General features: G+C 41.9%; 1 pseudogene; it reads left to right on the top strand.

Annotated features, from left to right (window-relative positions):
* Nucleotides 1-18144: 18144 nt before the first annotated feature.
* On the top strand, nt 18145-18740 carry LOC144496139 (protein transport protein Sec61 subunit beta pseudogene; annotated as a pseudogene).
* The last annotated feature ends 1707 nt before the right edge of the window (nt 18741-20447 follow it).

Genomic DNA, 20447 nt, shown 5'->3' with positions numbered 1-20447 from the left:
ACAAGGTTAAAAAGAACAATAATAATTCGATAAGATATAATCATGCTGACAGCAAATATCAACTAAATATCACATGAAAACACATTCTCTCATGTATTTCACGTTTGAGAAATTTGAAATGCATCAGAAAGCCACAGTAAGTAATATATTTCTACCAAGAACAGGCAAGCTATCCCCAATGTCCTGGCCAATATTTATTCCTCAATCAACATTACAAAAAATAGATTATCTGCTCATTATCACTGCTGTTTATGGGAGTTTGCTGAGTGCAAATGAACTACCTTGTTTCCTACCTTACAGCAGTGACTTCAGCACTTCAGAACTCCTTAATTGGCTGTAAAGCATTTTTAGGTATCTGGTAGTCATGAAAAATGTTATAAAAATACAAATCTTCTTAATAGAAAATTTGATGAATCCTTTTCATTTATTTCATTTATTTTTTCTCAGTCAAGGGGGTGATGAGTAAATTTCAAATAGGTAAGGTTTGGTGTGATGTTAAACAGGAATTTCAATAAACTGTTTGAGGTATGAAGAACAGAAAATAATTGCTGAGCAATAATGAAGCACTATCAAAGCAATAAATTAAACATTTAAAATTATGAGTAATTAATGAAGACGACCATTAGAATGTGAGATAGTCAAATTGTATTTTTCTGCCTCACTATAAGTTTCAGGATATTTATTCACTCACCCACTCCAACACTGTGTGAGTTGCTGAGAGTGTGTTGGTGTGTGCGGTGAGGGTGAGTGTGAACACTGACACCGGGAGTAAGACTCTCTCTCTCACACACACATACGTGCATACTCATATGCTTTAACACACACACACACAAACACACATGTTCTCACTCGCACACATATGTTTTCTCTCTCGCACACGCATACACACAAATACTTTAACACACATAAAAAAGCACACATGTTCTCACTAGCACACATACGTTTTCTCTCTCCCTTTGTCACGCACGCACACGCTCTCTCACACACACACATGCTCTCATTCTCTCACACACACACAAATGCTCTCTCTCTCACATACACTGCTCTCTCACACATGCCCTCACTCTCACTCACACACACACGCACACACACACACATGCTCTCTCACACATACACATATGCTCTTACTCTCATGCTCACATGCTCTCTCTCTCACACACATACATACTCTTTCTCACATACACATACGTGCTCTCTCTCTCTCTCACACACACACACATAGATGCTCATTCACACATACATACTCACACACACACACACACTCACACACACTCTCTCACACACATCTGCTCTCTTCTTTTATGCACACTCTGTCTCACACACACACATGCTCTCTCATACATACACATATGCTCTCTCTCTCTCACACACATACGCACTCTCTCTCACACACACATACATGCTCTCTCTCTCTCACACACATATGCTCACACACACATGCTCTCTCATACATACACATATGCTCTCTCTCTCTCACACACATACGCACTCTCTCTCACACACACATACATGCTCTCTCTCTCTCACACACATATGCTCACACACACATGCTCTCTCATACATACACATATGCTCTCACTCTCTTACACACATGCTCTCTCTCTCACACACACATATGTGCTCCCTCTCACACACACACACACGTGCTCATTCACACACACATGCTCACACACACACACATATGCTCTCTTCTCTCACACACATGCTCTCTCTCACACACATACACACTCTCACACACACATACATGCTCTCTCTCTTACACACACACACACACATGCTCACACACACTCTCACACACACATGCTCTCTCTCTCTCATGCACACTCTGTCACACACACACAACCCACACACACACACTTTCACACACGTATGTGCACTCTCTCACACACTCTCTCCCCTCCAGCAGCAGCCAGTTTCTATTTCCCCCACCTGGCAGCTACTTTGAGTCTCCACCCTCCACCTTGAAAGCTTCTCTTCCTCCCCAACTGACTCAAAGCTGCTGTTGTGCCCTATTTTTAGGTTGAAACAACTTGCTCCTCCAATCAGAGACTAGTTCTCTCCCACATTGCCACAGGTTGGCTAACTAGTGATCCTGCAACATTAAGCATGAGAAAAGAACGTCCTGTTATTGGAGGAGCAGGTCTTTAAAATATCTCTGAATTCACTTACCGACATGTTTTGAACAAGGGGTCCGTGGGCCAAGTAGAGAGGCCTTGCAGGCCAGGTCGTAGCCACAGACCATGTTATGGGCAAGCCTGCTTTAATGCAAAGTTACGGTTCATTAAAACTTAATGGCAGTAAATGTTATGCATTTACTATAGCGAGCTTAATACTGTTGAAACCCTTGGAATGATGCAGGAAGAGTGATCCTGAGAAATAAAGTACAACAGAATGTTTAAATAGTGCAACAAAAACACGAATTAAAATTTCAACATTAAATTGAATTGAGTAGGCCGACTTGGACTATTTCAGAAAAATGTTTTTGTTGCTGCACCCCAGTTTACAGTAATATTCTATTTTTAGTGCTCAACTATCTTATCACTGGTTTATTTTTGACAAAGACTAAACGTGGAAACTCAAGAAACACATCTGGTAACATGCAATACTCTGCAGCTATGGTGAAGTTGTTAAGATTGCATTTTGCTCCACTAAGTTCCCCCAATAATAAATCGAAAAAAAAACTTGCTGTTCCATCCTCAGTTAATTTCTATGCAGTCGTTTGCAATTTCATGAGTTTTTATGAGTTGTCACTTACAGGTATTTCCTTACTTTGGCGAGCTGCGCATGATTCTTGAATTGCTTCATTTATAATTATCTTTATATCTTCAGGGCTCGGAGAGCAGCTTAACAGATATATAGGTCTAATGTTCCGACTGTTAACATTTTCTAAAAGATTGGATTCAAAAATACTAGTCTATCTAAATTTGCTCAACTAATTTCATCTGAATTTCACTGATAATGTATTGCAAATTCAAATTTTTAATGTCTTTTCTTCGGAGAGACAGATTGACTTATGGTGGATTAACAGCATAGCTATCACTCTGAAACCAATAGCTAAGGTCAGGTTCCTGCCAGGTTGTGACACATTAATTTTGATTATCTGGTTATGTAAAATGGGCAATATTGTTTCGACCACCCAATATAAATCCCTCCTGTTTACATCATGTTATATATTTAAGTGGTTGCACCAATGCTTTAAGAGTAGGTCACATGATTTGGCCATGTGACCATGGGGTCATTAGATGTTTCACAGGCTTCTGTCTTAGTTTCATTTTGTACGCTGCACAGGCAATGGCTCTTATAATAAACCTTGTTGTTAGTTTGAATTTACATGTGCAAACCCCATGTTTCTCTTTTTATGTAAAACCGACAACTCCGAACATAGTTAAGACATTAAACATTGTCACCCCAAGGCTAAATAAATCTTGATATTGCCTGGTTGGCTCTTTGATAGCTGGAACTTTAACCGCTGTTTTCAGGAATAGTTTTGCGCTTGCATTGGCAGAACATTCTTTCAATAATTAGACATGTCAATGCTTAGAGACAGCATAGTGGAAAATCTCTACTGTCCAAAGAACTAAATTAGGGCCAGGTAGAAAAAAAGGAGTGGCTCAGAGGTAGCATTCTCACCACTGAGTTAGAAAGTTGTGGGTTCAAACCTGACTCCAAACATTCCTGTGAAATGCAGAAGAGAGCATTGGTTTAATGAATGAAACAGTGCAGGGACATGTCATTTAATGCTAATTTTTTTGCTGCACCTAACTAAACCTTATCAGTATAACTTTCAATTCCTTGCTCCCTAATGTATTTATCTAGTTTCCTCTTAAATGTGTCTAAGATATTCACCTGAATTGTTCCTTATGGTTGAAAGTTCTTACCAATAATTTGGTTGAAGAGGTTTCTCTTGAATTGGATATTTTAATGACTGTCTTATCTCTATGGCCCCTAGTTTGGTGTTCCCCACAAGAATAAACATATTCTCCACATTTACCCTATCAAATCTCTTCTTAATTTTAAAACCTTCTGTTAGGCTTGTAAGGGGAAAATGCAAGGAGAACACACTTTAAAATGGTTGCCTGGCACATAAAGAGTTAACTGGGAAAGTAGCCAAAAAGCAGACACCGGCTCCCACTTATCAGAAATCACTTTAAATCAAAACCTAACAGACAAGCCATTTCTAAATCACAGACAGTGACTCATAGTAAACAAACACCTCAGGAAGCCAAGCCAAGGGTCGAGATATCTTTTAAGATAAGGAAAACCAGAAACAAAGGGAATAGATTAGCCATAGGAAGAGCGGGAAATATGAATGCGAGGAAACCAATTAACACCTGTATGGGCCGAAACCAACCACTGATAGATACAGACATAAGGAAATGTACCCATTCATAAGAACAATACTATGTTAAATGTCTATATCTGTTTGTACCTTCCTAAAACGATGTGATAATGTTCAAATCACCGGTCCATCCATTGCGTAAAAAGTATAAAGATGGACCGCTCCCGACATTTTACCGAGAGAAGGTTTGCTACAGACATGTGCCTTGTCTCCACGGAGCTCCGTTAAATAAATCGTATTTTCTGAATCTCGAAGTCTGACTACTAGTGGATTTTTCCCACAACAGGCTACCATTCACCATTCCGTTTCCCAGCGAAAAATGCCATCGGCTTTTCAGCATATCCCAATAAGAATGTCTTCTCAGTTCTGGTATCATTCTAATTAATTCTCTTTTTTACTTCTCTGAACTCCCTGTATCTTTTATTTATTGTATTTATTATTGTCACAAGTAGGCTAACATTCACAGTAACTTCATTGCAGTGTTAATGTAAGCCTTACATGTGACTAATAAATAAACTTTATTTTTACTTTATTTTACTTTACTTTATTAATACTGCAATGAAGTCACTGTGAAAATCTCCTGTTCAAGCAGATAACAATTGGTCACAGTTTCTGGCGAAGGGTGAATGCAAGGTTAATGTAGCCTCTCTTGCTCTTTAATTCTAATCCTCAAAAAATGAACCACTGTACCTATGTTGCCCTTTTTGTAGCCTTATTAATTGTGCCAGTGCTTTACAGAGAAACATACATAGAAAATAGAAGCAGGAGTTGGCCCAGTTGGCCTTTCGAGACTGCTCCGCCATTCATCAAATTCAATAACCTCATCCTGTCTTGCCTCCATATCTCTTGATCCCTTCAGCCCCAAGAGCTATATCTAATTCCTTCTTGAAATCACACAATGTTTTGGCCTCAACTACATTCTGTGGTAGTGAATTTCACACATTCACCACCCTCTGGGTGAACAAATTTCTCCTCACCTCAGTCCTAAAAGGTTTACCCCTTATCCTCAAACTATGATCTCTAGTTCTGGACTCCCCCACCATTGGGAACATTCTTTCGAAATCTACCCTATCTAATCCTGTTAGAATTTTATAAGTTTCTATGAGATATCCTCTCACTCTTCTAAACTTCAGTGAATATGATCCTAACTGATTTAGTCTCTTCTCATATGACAATCCTGCCATCCCAGGAATCAGCCTGGTAAACCTTCAAAGTACTCCCTCTATAGCAAGAACATCCTTCCTCAGATAAGGACATCAAAACTCCACATAATACTCCAGGTGTGGCCTCATCAACACCCTTTACAATTGTAATAAAACATCCCTATTCCAGTACTCAAATCCTCTCGCTATGAAGGCCAACATATCATTTGCCTTTTTTACAGCCTGCTGTACGTGTGCGCTTACTTTCAGCGACAATGCACAAGGACACCAAGGTCTCGTTGAGTATCCACCTCTTTTAATTTACACCCATTCAAATTGTAATCTGCCTTCCTACTTCTGCTGCCTAAGTGAATAACCTCACATTTATTCACATTATACTGCATCTGCTATGCTTATGCCCACTTATTCAGCCTGTTCAAATCACGCTGAAGCATCTCTGCATCCTCCTGACAGCTTACTCTCCCACCCAAACTTTGTATCATCTGCAAATTTGGAGATCTTCCATTTAGTTTCCTCGTCCAAATCATTAATATATAGTGTGAACAGTTGGGGTCCTAGCATAGATTCCTGCAGTGTCACTACCTGTCAATTGGAAAAAGACCCATTTATTCCAACTCTTTGCTTCCAGTCTGCTAACCAGCTTTCTATACATCTCAAGGTACCGCCTACAATCCCATGTGCTTTGACTTTATATAGTAGTCTGTTATGTGAGACCTTATCGAAAGCCTTCTGAAAGTCTAAATAAACTACATCCATCGGTTCTTTCTGGTTAACTCTATTAATTACATATTCAAAGAATTCCAGTAGATTTGTCAAACATGATTTCCCTTTGTAAATTCATGCTGACTTTGTCTGATTATAGCATTGCTTTCCAGATGCTGTGCTATGAAATTCTTGATAATAGACTAGCAACTTCCCCAGTACCGATGTTAGACTCACTGATCTATAGTTCCTTGTTTTCTCTTTACCTCCCTTTTTGAATAGGTAGGCTTACATTAGCTACCCTCCAATCTGTAGGAACCATTCCAGAGTCCTAAGAACTTTTGAAAATGACCACCAATGGATCTACAATTTCTAGGGCCACTTTCTTAAATACTCTGGGGTGAAGATTATCAGGCCCTGGAGATGTATCGATCTTCAATCCCACTAATTTCCCTAAAATCATTTTTCTACTCATATTGATTTCCTCCAGTTCCTCACTAAAACTTATGTTTCTCAGAACTTCTCATATATTATTCATGTCTTCCTTTGTGAAGACAGAAGCAAAGTATGAATTGAGTTCCTCAGCCATTTCTTTGTTCCCCATTACGAATTCCCCCATTTTTGTAAGGGGCCCGCATTCATTTTTGTCAATTCTTTTCTCCTTCTATACCTATTGAAACTTTTACAGTCAGTTTTTATGTTCCCTGCCAGCTTACTTATATACTCTATTTTCCCCTTCTTAGTCAATCACTTGGTCTGCCTTTGCTGAATTTTAAATGGCTCCCAATCCTCAGGCTATTGCTTTTTCTAGTCCATTTCTTTTCTATCTGTATGCTTTTCTTTGAATCTAATACTATCTCTAATTTCTCTTGTAAGCTATGGTTACAGTTCTCTTTCCACTCTTGTGCCAAATAGGAATAAACAACTTTTGGAGTTCACCTATGCGTCCCTTAAATGCCTGCCATTGCCTATCCACGATCCTTCATTCAGAAATGTTTCCCAGTCCATAATAGCCAACTCATGTCTCATTGTGATGATACTGTGCCTTTAAGAAATGTATTTTAATCATGTTTCTTTGAAGGATGTTTCTGCAGTCTTTGGCAATTTGTTGGCACCATGTTGTCTGTAGCTGGTGTCCTTGATTGTTGCTGAGGCAGTATAATTGATATCATGTTGATTTTAATCTGAACTAATTCAGGGTTCTCTGGTTTTAATGGTCCCTTGGGATTGCAGTGCAGAGCTTGATTGAGGTTGATTACAGGTTATGTCACATGAATGAGGACAGTTTTTTCCACAGAGCGTGGAGGGAGAAAGCAGTCTCTCTCTCTCTCTCTCTCTCTCTCCCCAGAGGTTTTTTGGAAAGTTCCAAGACTGGGGAGCATCAGAGATTTGATCTAACATTCAAAGGACCAATTCACAGCAAATGTTAAAAAGCTGATGATCCAACATCATGTCAGCATACTTGCTTTTTGTACTAAGTCTGAAGAAGGATGGTGTTTAACTTGGAACAACAGAGAAAGCTAGCTGTTAGGAGTTATACTGTGTCATGTTTAAGTCTTGTAATTGGTAAAAGTTACATTAATTTATTTTTGTTATATTTTAACTGTGTTCTTAAATACACTTTGTTGAAAAAATTTCCTCGTGAGTAACTTGAATCATACCTGGGTTGAAACATCTTACGCTCACCCATGCCAAAATCAAATGTCTGGCCTGGGTTTCAACACTCATGCCATCATAGTTATCTTTATTGAGGTTCAGGACCCTGGGCTCAGAATCAATGACATCACTATCCACCTTGATAAAGAATTCTATCATATCATAGTCACTCATCCCCAAGGGTTCTCTCACAAGTAGATTGCCAATTAATCCTTTCTCATTGCACAATACCCAGTGCAAGATGACCTGTTTCCTTGTTGGTCCCTCAACATATTGTTCCAGGAAACCATCCTGTACACACACCAGAAATTCATCTTCTATTGTACTGTGACTAATTTGACTCACCCAGTCTATATGCAAATTAAAATCACCCATAATCAAAGATGTACCTTTATCAAATGCATCTCAGATTTCCAGTCTAATGCTATTTCCAACATTGCCATTACAGTTTGGTGGTCTATCTACCACCCCACAAATGTTTTTTGCCCCTTGGTGTTTTTAAACTTGACCCATACAAATTCTGCATCGTCTGTGCGAATATATTTCCTGAATATTGTATCAATATCTTCTTTAATCAATAATGCAACTCCACCACCTTTTCCTTTCTGTCTGTCCTTCTGAAACATTGAATAAACCTCAATGTTTAGTTCCCATCCTTGGTCACCTTGGAGCCATGTCTCCAAATCCCAACTACATTATTTCCCTTTACATCTATCTGTGCAACAAATTCATCCATTTTATTTTGAATGCTCTAAGTGTTCAGGTCCAAAAACTTTTAATATTCCTTATCCCGTTCTTACTATTTTTTACTGTGTCCATATTTGACACTGGCCCTTGATTTCTCTATCACTTTTCTTATTGCCCTTGCAGTCTTTTTCTCTTGTTCTTGATTCCCCCAGCGCAGATTCCTTACATAGGCTCCCATCCCCCTGCCATATTGGTTTAAATCCTCCCCAACCAATCTAGCAAGTACCCCCCCAAGATCATGCCCAGGTGTAACTCATCCAGTTTGTAAAGGTCCCACCTCCCTCAGAACCGATCCCAATGCCCCAGGAACCTGAAACCCTCCCCTTCACACCATCTGTTCAGTCATGTATTCATCTTATATACTCTGCTGTTTCTACTTTGACTAGCACGTGGCACTGGTATTAATCCTGAGATAACTACCTTTGAGGTCCTACTTTTCAACTAGCTTCCTAGCTCTCTATATTCTGCTTTTCGGACCTCATCTCTTTTTTTTACCTATGTTGTTTGTACCATTGTGTACCACGGCAATTTGCTGTTCACCCCCCCCCCCCCCCCCCCCCCCCCCCGCCTTCAGAATGTCCTGCAACCTCTCTGAGGTTGACCTGAGCACCAGGGAGACAACATACCATCCTGGAGTCTGTTTCGCGATGATAGAAACATCTATCTATTCCCCTCACAATTGAATTCCCTGTGACTATTGCATTTCTATGCCTTTTGCTCCTCCACTGTGCAGTACAGCCAACTGTAGTGCGACAAATTTGGCTGCTGTTTTTAGTGATCTGTGTGCCTCTACTCCGAGGCTCCTTTGTTTCTCTAATCCTTCAGACTATTATTGCCTAAACACTATATATCCTCCTTATTCTTCCTCCCAAAATACAATGGTTGTTCCACTTTTGTCCAGGGTTGAATGCAGCCCTGAGTTTGGATTTGCAATGCTGCAAAGCAATTTCACATTGATTGTACGCCGCATCTTTAAACCTCATCTCATCAAAAATTAATTAAACTGTTTTGATTGTGATCAGTTATATTGCTCACAACATTGAAATGACATTCGCTGTAGCTTCAGTGAAAGTAAGGTCCATGATTATCCTTCTTTCTTTATCACAGGCACATCTGTTTATCTACTTACAATTACAATTACAATTGTTTGCCTTTTATTATTAGCCTTTAACTCAGTGTCAACCAGGGGGATGCTTACTCTTTATCTATTTAGTCAATGCAAAGTCCCTAAGCCAAGCAGTTTCTTCTGGTCCTGATGTGTTGAGTGTGGATAAGCCTCCACTGAGTCATGGATTGGACACTCTTCTATGATGTGGTTCATGGTTTGCTCTCTCCCACAGGCACAGAGGGGGCTGGCACTAAAGCCACATCTGTGGAGGTTGGCCAAGTAGGGGCTGTGGCTGATCCTGAACCTGTTGAGGGTGGACCACTCTATTCTAGAATGTTGAAACCAGGCACTGTTGGGTTGGATTTGAGACCAGGCACTTATTTGTCGTGTCCAAGATTCCCATTCATTTGTCCAGGTGGAATTTGCATTGAAGTGCTAGGTAGGAGGGCTTTTCTAGATCTACTTTACCAATGGGAGTCGTACCTTGGGTGGACTGAATAGATCAGCATGAAGTGACGGGTGGGGGTCATTGCAAACTGTTTCAGTCTGCTTACTGTAGTCCTATCTCCCTTGCCATCCAACTCTCGTCTGTTTTCTCTACACTTCTGTTCACTGCAATTTAAACATTTAAGGTCACTATGATTTTGGACAACACGGTGGCACAGTGGTTAGCACTGCTGCCTCACAGCTCCAGGGACCCGGGTTCGATTCCCATCTTGGGTCACTGTCTGTGCAGAGTCTGCACCTTAACCCTGTGTCTGCGTGACGTGATGCAAGCACAGGAATAGCTGTGTTTCTGTGAGCTCTGGCATTACTTGGCCTGAAATCCTTTCATTTATCGTGCATGCACAGCTCTTACTTAATATCCGGGAGTGAGAGCTCCATATTATATCACTGGAAGATTTCTGGTTGCACATTGGTGACAAAATGCTGAGAAATATTACAAAAACCGTTGACGAGTGACTAGTCAGAAGTAACTGGGGTGGAGCCGACTCCTCAACATGACAACCTAGTGAACGAACACGCACTCGATCCAGCACTCTTGGAAGGCATTACAACTGATGACTGTTAATATTATTAAGGTCATTATTGAGAAACTCAGTCTATTAGTGCAAAACATCAGTTCTCATTCTATAGAACTACAGAATACGAGCAAAAGGCTTGATGAAGCAAAGGAGAGGATTGTTGCTGTCGAAAATACAGCTTCCCCAGTTGAGGCCGGCTTACAATCCATGGAAAAGCAGTTGCATGCTATGTCAGAATTCTTTGACGAAGAAAATATGTGGATTGTTGCTTTGCCAGAAGGAGCTAAGCGTCCAGTTAAATTCTTCGAGAGCTGCCTGCCACGTTTCCTTCATTTAGAAACAAAAGCTGGGCACATTAAATTAGAAAGGGCACACTGTATCCTGTCTCTGAGGCCCAGGGACAGTCAACAACCCCAGCCTGTAATTCTAAGTTTTCACAACTTTAAGGATTGCCAAAGAGTATTGGAGGCAGCTAGACGTAATGGGGCCTTGCTCTACGATGGCGTGAAGATTTCTTTCTTTCAGTGACGATACAACAGAAGCACAGGGCTTCGATGAAGTTAGAAGATGGCTAAAATCTGTTGGAAAGTAATACGCCCTACTGTATCCTGCTACATTGAGGATGACATTCAACAACTCTATAAAGGTGTTCAACAATCCGACTAAAACCATTGCTGTTGTAAACTGCGTGGAAGGCAATCATTTTGAGTAGCAGACGGCAGTTCACTACAAAACCCAGGCTCTATCCTTTGTCATTATAATTCCTTTCTGATTCTGTGTTGGTATTTATCATTCTGACAGGGGTGATCGAGTAACTGAGAACTACAATGATATTTTTGCCCTTAAGAATGAAATGGAACACATTTCTCAGCATGCTTCTTCTAGTTTAGCAGATTGTATAACACTAGGGCTGTGTAAAAATATCCTTCTTCCTTATTTTTCATCCGTATACTTAGAATCGTGTCTTTTGGTTTCCTTTGCTCTGGTCATGATAAACTTGAATAGCACCACTGCTGGGAGGTGGGCGGGTGGGATTAGAATGCAGAAAGGGCGTTCTGTACTTGCCCTTTTTGTGGCATATCTTCTCTCCTCTTTTTTGATGAAAAAGACTCCTTGGTGTAATTATGGAAGGTTTATAGGTACTGCCCTACAGAGCTCTATATTTGGTTTTGCATTTTTTCTTTTATTCTGTATTAAATAATTGGTAATTGGTTCCTGCAAGGGTACAGAGAAGTCTCACATTCTAGAAAAATACTTTATGATGTGTCATTGGTGCTTCAGGTATAACTGGAGATGGGGGAAGTATGTTTTGGCACACGGTCGAGTGGAGCAAGAAAATCATTGGTGGGTAAGCCATTCTCTTTGTGTCAATATCTTACACTCTCTTTGGCTGAATAAGCAATGGCAATGGCGACTTTGAAACTTTGCTCCTGGAATGTACGGGGGATGCATCATCCTATTAAAAGAAAGAAGATTTTGTCTCTGCTTAAAAAGGAGAAAGTTGACATACCTTTGTTGCAGGAAACCCATCTGGTTAGTGGTAGAGTGGTTAGCACTGCTGCCCCACAGCGCCCATGACCTGGGTTCAATTCCAGCCCTGGGTGACTGTGTGGAGTTTGCACGTTCTCTGTGTGGGTTTCCTCCAGGTGCTCCAGTTTCCTCCCATAGTCCAAGGATGTACAGGTTATGTGGATTAGCCATGTTAAATTGCCTCTTAGTTTCCCAAGATGTGTAGGTTAAGGGGATTAGCGGCGTGAATGTGTGGGGTTACAGGGATAGGGCGGGGCACGGGCCTGGGTAAGATACTCATTCAGAGGATCATGCAGACTCGATGGGCCAAATGGCTTCTTTTTGCATTGTAGGGCTCTTATGACAAGAAGCACCTGAAATTGGAGCAGGACTGGGTTGGGCAGGCAATTTTTGCGTCATACTTGACTAGTAGCCAAGGACTTGCGATTTTAGTTAATAAGAATGTGCCTTTTAAACTGGAGAACTCTGTGAGGGATAAGTGGGGAAGATATGTGATTGTGAAGATGCTGCTGCATGGGGAAAGCATTTCGATAATGGACATCTATGGCCCCCAAATTATTTGCCTGATTTTGGTTACTGAAGTCTTTATGGATTTTGCTGAATTAGCATCCAGCACAGAGGAAATATCTCGAGAGTCTATCTTCTTCTTAGTAAGGATAGCCAAATATCTCTCCAAACTAATATAGGCCGGGATTTTCCCCCAAAAAATTCAAAGTTCCGAATTCGCGTAAAAACTGGAATAACTCTGGAATACCCCTGGAATAACGAAAAAGCATTGGCCAGCAGGATTAAGGAAAATCGCAAGGCTTTTTATACATATATAAAGAGCAAGAGGGTAGTCAGGGAGAGGGTTGGCCCACTCAAGGACAAGGAAGGGAATCTATGTGTGGAGCCAGAGAAATGGGTGAGGTATTAAATGAGTACTTTGAGTCAGTATTCACCAAAGAGAAGGACTTGGTGGATGATGAGTCTGGGAAAGGGTATGTAGATAATTTGAGTCATGTTGAGATCAAAAAGGAGGAGGTATTGGGGTTCTTGAGAAACATTAAAGTAGCCAAGTCCCCAGGGCCTGATGGGATATACCCCAGAATACTGAGAGAGGCAAGGGAGGAAATTGCTGGAGCCTTGAGAGAAATCTTCGTATCCTCACTGGCTACAGGGGAGGTCATGATGTGGAGATGCCGGCGTTGGACTGGGGTAAACACAGTAAGAAGTTTAACAACACCAGGTTAAAGTCCAACAGGTTTATTTGGTAGCAAAAGCCACACAAGCTTTCGGAGCTCTGAGCCCCTTCTTCAGGTGAGTGAGCAGAATTCTGTTTGTGAACAGAATTCCCATTCACCTGAAGAAGGGGCTTAGAGCTCCGAAAGCTTGTGTGGCTTTTGCTACCAAATAAACCTGTTGGACTTTAACCTGGTGTTGTTAAACTTCTCACAGGGGAGGTCCCAGAGGATTGGAGAATAGCCAATGTTGTTCCTTTGTTTAAGAAGGGTGGCAAGAATAATCCAGCTAATTACAGGCTCGTGAGCCTTACATCAGTGGTCGGGAAATTATTGGAGAGGATTCTTCAAGACAGGATTTATTCCCACTTGGAAATAAGTGGACGTATTAGTGAGAGGCAACATGGTTTTGTGAAGGGGAGGTCGTATCTCACTAACTTGATCAAGTTTTTCGAGGAAGTGACAAAGGTGATTGATGAGGGTAGGGCAGTGGGTGTTGTCTGCATGGACTTCAGTAAGGCCTTTGACAAGGTCCCTCATGGCAGACTGGTGCAGAAGGTGAAGTTGCATGGGATCAGAGGTGATCTGGCAAGATGGATACAGAACTGGCTCAGTTATAGAAGACAGAGGGTAGCAGTGGAAGGGTGCGTTTCTGAATGGAGGGCTGTGACAAGTGGCGTTCGTCAGGGATCAGTGCTGGGACCTTTGCTGTTTGTAATATACAATGGAACCCCGATTTAACGTGCCCCGATTTAGCGCGAATTCAGATGTAACACGATGGTGTCATTGGACCCTTTTTTTTCTGCAAATAATTGGCAAATTTAGCGCGACCCCGGTTTAGCACGACACCGCTTTTTTTGCGACCCCGCTTTTATGGACCCCAACCATCACGTTATAACGGGGCCGGACTGTATATTAATGATTTGGAGGAAAATATAACTGGTTTGATGAGTAAGTTTGCGGACAACACAAAGGTTGGTGGATTTGCGGATAGCGTTGAGGACCATCAGAGGATACAGCAGGATATAGATCGGTTGGAAACTTGGGCTGAGAGATGGCAGATGGAGTTTAATCCGGACAAATATGAGCTAATGCATTTTGGAAGGTCTAATACAGCTAGGAAATATACAGTAAATGGCAAAACCCTTAAGAGTATTGATAGGCAAAGGGATCTAAGTGTACAGGTACACAGGTCACTGAAAGTGGCAACACAGGTGGAGAAGGTAGTCAAGAAGGCATACGGCATGCTTGCTTGCATCGGCCAGGGCATTGAGTTTAAAAATTGGCAAGTCATGTTGCAGCTTTATAGAACCTTAGTTAGGCTGCACCTGGAATATAGCGTTCAATTCTGGTCACCACACTACCAGAAGGATGTGGAACCTTTGGAGAGGGTACAGAAAAGATTTACCAGGATGTTGTCTGGTATGGAGGGCATTAGCTATGAGGAGAGGTTGGAGAAACTCGGTTTGTTCTCACTGGAACGACGAAGGTTGAGGGGAGACCTGATAGAAGTCCACAAGATTATGAGAGGCATGGACAGCGTGGATAGTCAGAAGATTTTTCTCAGGGTGGAAGAGTCAATTACTAGGGGGCACAGGTTTAAGGTGCGAGGGGCAAGGTTTAAAGGAGATGTACGAGGCAGATTTTTTACACAGAGGGTGGTGGATGCCTGGAACTTGCTGCCGGGGGAGGTAGTGGAAGCGGATATGGTAGTGAGTTTTAAGGGGTGTCTGGACAAATACATGAATAGGATGGGAATGGAGGGATATGGTCCCTGGAAGGGTAGGGGGTTTTAGTTCAGTTGGGCAGCATGGTTGGTGCAGTCTTGGAGGGTCGAAGGGCCTACTCCTATGCTGTAATTTTCTTTGTTCTTTGTTCTTTGTTCTAACTCCCGCTGGTTTTTGAGCGGGATTTTCAAAAAGAATCTCCCACACTGTGCATCACAGAGTGCCCTAGCATGAATCATATTGAAAATATGGGGGCAGGGCCTATTCCTGCTGGAGAGGTCACAGCATAGCGCCAAGTGTGCCAATGTGCATGTACTGATCTGTCATAGTGGGGATCGGCGCACGTGCAGTAGTTCCGCAATGCTGGCTTCCCGTTCACTGGCCAGCTCGAGCACTGGCCATCCCATGACCCCGCATTGCTGGCCTTCCAACACATCCACCCCCAATTGCTGGCTTCCCAGACATCTCTGGATCCACCCCGGCCTGCCTCGATCTCCCCCACTGCCCCCCTTCTGGCAATCTTGATCTCCTGGTCCCCCACCCCACACAGCAGCCTGAACCTTCCCTCAGTCCCGATCATCCCCACAGCCCAAATCTCCCCCACAGGTCGACCCCACCCACCCCCCACCCCAATGGCTGTCCTCCGTCCCTCTGGCACTGATCTCAAGTGCAGAGTGGCAGTGGGACCCCCCACACCGATCTCCCCCATAGGCTCCCCCAATAGGCCCCTCCCCATCTGGCCCCATTCCTTGGCATTGCCTGATGGGAATGCCCAGGGCCCCTTCTTACCCCTGAACTCCTGGAGGATCTCCAAGGCCTCCCTTCACTCCAGCAGGGTCAGGCTGCCAGCTCTCCCTTAGTGGAGAGCTTTTGTTGCCCCCCACTGGGGTGAAACACTCCTGGGCTGGGGTAGAGGCTAGCGGGCCTGGAGAATACAATCCCGGCCCTGCTAATGATATTAAAATGAAGATTTAAAAATTTAAATTAGTTCTGTACTGATTTCTGGCGTGTAGCTGATGCTGCCAGAAATCCGGGGCCCGGAGATGCGTGGAGGCCACGGTATTCAGCGGGGAGCCCATTAAATGGCCTCCGCTTATGCCTCCTGGGAGAAGTGCCCCATAGTTTTTGTTTGTCAAACATTATACTCTTCTCAGCACATTGAGTCAGCATGGGGTCCAGTGCCACTCGGATTGTGTTAATTTTTTTCAGCATTGAGTGGCTAGGATTTTCACCATACTCCCTCTCTTTTACCTGGGGGTTGGGTGTAGGGGGAGGTTTGCCATTGGCCAAAACATTAACTGGACCAGATACTTTCATCCCCGACAAAGCAGCCTGTTAATTGTCACCTCATCTTCCACCTTAAACATGCATTCCATCCACCAGTGTGTACCCTCTACAAGGTGCCTTGCAGCAACTCACCAAAGCTCCTTCAAAAGTGTTTTCCAAAACCACAAACTCTATTGTCCAGAAGAACAAGGAAAGCAATTGCGTGGGAAAAACCATCACCTGCACGTCCCCTTCTGAGTAACTCACCATCCTGATCTGAGAATTTTTTGCTGTTCCTTCACTGTCAATGTGGCAAAATCCTGCAGCTCCCTCTGTAACATCTTGCCATGAATACCTAAACCATATGGGCTACAATAGTTCAAAAAGGCTGCTCATCACCACAGTGATGTCCAGATCACATGAATGCATAATAAAAAATGTCTGTTTTTCAGACTGAGTGAATTATACATGGGAGTATCCCAGAAATTGGCTACTGGACAACTGTATTTTTTGATATATAATAGTGACCTGGATTTAGTACAGTGATTGACATTTGTAGGTAACAGGAAATTTGGAAAAGTTGTAACAGTGAGGATAGCTACAGAATTCATGAATTCATAGACAAACTGTTTAATGGGCAGACTCATGGCAGACGAAATTAAATCGGAGAAGTGAGAAGTAATTCATTTTGGTCAAAAGAACTGCCAATGTAACACAATTATTCAAAAAGTGAGGGAGGTAACTATAGGCCAGTTAGCTTAACTTCTGTCATTGGGAAAATGTTAGAGTTCATTATAAAGGATGTAATAGCAGAACATTTAGAACAATGGAATATAATCAAGCAGACTTAGCATGGTTTAATGAAGGGGAAATCACGTCTGACAAATTTATTAGAATTCTTTGAAGTGGTAACGATCAGGATAGAAAAGGGGAACCAGTTGATGTAAAATACTTGGATTGTCAAAAATCATTTGATAAGCAACCACACAAAAGGTTACTTAATAAGATAAGAGCCCATGGTATTGGGGGTAGTATATTAGTCTGGTCAGAGGATTGGCTAACTGATAGAAGACAGAGAATTGGAATAAGAAGGACACTTTCAGGACGGCAACCCGTAACTAGTGGAGAGTCACAGGGATCAAAGCTGGGGCCACAATTATTTACAATATGTATTAATGACCTCAAGAGGGAAGTAAATGTATTATTTATTGCCAAGTTTATGGATGACACAAAAATAGGGAGGAAAACAAGTGGTGAGGATGACACTTTGGAGGAAGAATAATGGAGTTGAATATTATTTAAATGGAGAAAAATTGAAGAAAAATGCAGCATGGAGGGATTTGGGAGTCCTTGTGCATAAATCACAAAACGTTAGCGTGTCAGTTCAGCAGGTAATTGGGAAGGCAAATGGAATGTTTTCCTTTATGTGAAAGGGAATAGAATACAAAAATAGGGATGTCTTGCTAGAATTATACAAGGCATTAGTTAGACTGCACCTGGAATACTGTGAACAGTTTTGATCCCCTTATCTAAGGAAAGATAGCATTGGAGACAGTTCAGAGAAGATTCATTAGGTTGATCTCAGGTATGGAGGGATTTTTTATTGAGGAGAGGTTGAGCAGGTTGGGCCTGTACTCATTGGAGTTTAAAAGAATGAGTTCCGGTGCGGGAGCGGAGCTGTCAACATGCCTGGACCTGCTGCAAGTGCAACAAATGTCGGTGCCTCAAGCCGATCGCCTAGTAAAGCTGTAGCACCTCGGGCTGCTGGTGGTGGATCCACAGTGAGGCAGAGGAAAGCTACTAGCAGTGCAGTGAGCCGTGCTGGGCGAACAACATCAACAGGCACTGGGGGTATGTGGCGGTTCTACACAGAGGATTCTCCTGGGCTTAAAGTTGTGCCTGTTCCAGTGCTTGTTATGCGCCTACTGTTCATCGTTTCAGTATTTATGCTGCACATCTGGGGCAAGTACACCCGCTCGTAGACAAGAATTCAGCTTCAACCTAATGCACTCATTCATCCTGGACCAAATGACTATGTTTACGGGAACTGAATTCTGACGCATTAAACTTCACCTTCAAGTAAAGATCCTCTCAACAGGACTGGTGTAGCAGCTTAATCCATATTCCTAATTTTCACAAGGAGAAGTGCTGTCTTTGTGTTGGATTTTGAAATCTTTGAAAGTCTCTTTCCATCTTTGTTTTACCTTTTTTTGTAAAACAGTTCACTAATGTTCAGCAATTAAAATGTTGTTACATATTTTTAAAAAAACATAGAGCATTCTCAGGGAGATTGACAGGAGATTGACAGCTCTGAGATTGTTTCCCCTTGTGGGAAAATCTAGGACCAGAGGGCATAGTCTCAGAGTAATGGGTTGCCCAAGTAAGACAGAGATGAGGAGGAATTTCTTCCCTCAGATGGTAATGAGCCTGTGGAATTCTTTACTGCAGAAGGCTGTAGTACATGCTGTGTCGTAAAATATGTTCAAGGTTGAGAAAGGCAGATTTTTCATCAGTAAGGGAATCAAGGGATATGGGGATAAGGCAGGGAAGTGGAGTTGAGCAATATCTCAGTTCAGTCATGATTTTATCCAAAGGCGGAGCAGATTCAATGGGCCAAATGGCCTGCTTCTGCTCTTATGTCGTTTGGTCTTAGAATGAGGAGAACCAATATAAATTAGATGGTGCAATTTTAAAGTGGGTGCAGGAAAATAGAGATCTGGAGGTGCAGATACACAAAACTTGAAAGGTGGCAGGATAAGTTAAGAAAGCTGTTAAATAAGTAAACAAGATCCATTGTTTTAGAAATATAGATATGCTAAATCTATTTGAATCACTACTTTGGCCCTTGCTGGCATATTGCGTCCAATTCTGGACATCACGCATTAGGAAGGAAGTCAAATCTTCAGAGAGAATGCAAAGATAATTTACTAGAATGATATCAGCGATGCAGGATGCTACTTATAAGGAGAGATGAGAGAATGGATGATTATTTTCTTTAGAGCAGCAAAGGTTAAGGGAAGCTTTAATGGAGGTGTTCAAAATCATGAAGGCTTATGATGGGAGCAATAAGGAGAAACTGCATACATTGGAAGAGGGAGACATTGAGTTATCGGAATTAACAAAGTGCCAGAGGTGTGAAACAGATTTGTTTTTTAACTATGTAATTTTTAATGATCTGGAATCCACTGCCTGAAAGAGTGATGTCACAGTGGTTCGCACTGCTGCCTCACAGCACCAGGGACCCGGGTTCAATTTCCAGCTTGGTTCACTGTCTGCACGTTCTCCCCGTGTCTGCGTGGGTTTCCTCTGGGTGCTCTGGTTTCCTCCCACAATCCGAAAGATGTGCTGGGTAGGTGCATTGGACATGCTAAATTCGCCCTCAGTGTACCCGAACAGGTGCCAGAACGTAGCGACTAGGGGATTTTCACAGTAACTTCATTTCGGTGTTAATGTAAGCCAACTTGTAACACTAATAAATAGTAAATTAATAAATAAATAAAGTAGATTCAGTAAGAACTTTCAAAGGAGAATTGGATAAATGCTTGAAGGAGAACGTTTGCAGGGCTTTGGGAAAAGAGCAGGAGCAGGCTCCTTTAAATAGCTGTTGCAGGCACCATTGGCAGAATGACCTGGTTCTGTGACTTTCTATGTATAGATAAATAATATATAACTGTCTGCCTCTATTTATGGCACCACATCTGCCATTTATTGTATCATCCAGGAGAAATTATAGCTTTATGCTTATGACCAATAACTTCGGATGAAAAGCTAAAAAAAAGCTGATCCAGTTTAATAAATGCACTTCAGCTGAAAATAACAGTAAAATGAGACATTAAAATATATGTAAAAATGTAGTTCATGTTCAAAAAAAGTGGATGACCAATAAGATAAGCAGTGACGGATAGCTACACATCCTGCACTAGGGAGCAGAAGATAAGCAAGTCAATTGAAAACATAGCTATCA

Source organism: Mustelus asterias, chromosome 7, assembly GCF_964213995.1.
Source record: "Mustelus asterias chromosome 7, sMusAst1.hap1.1, whole genome shotgun sequence".
Taxonomy (NCBI): Eukaryota; Metazoa; Chordata; class Chondrichthyes; order Carcharhiniformes; family Triakidae; genus Mustelus; species Mustelus asterias.
This window is presented reverse-complemented; position numbering and strand designations above follow the sequence as displayed.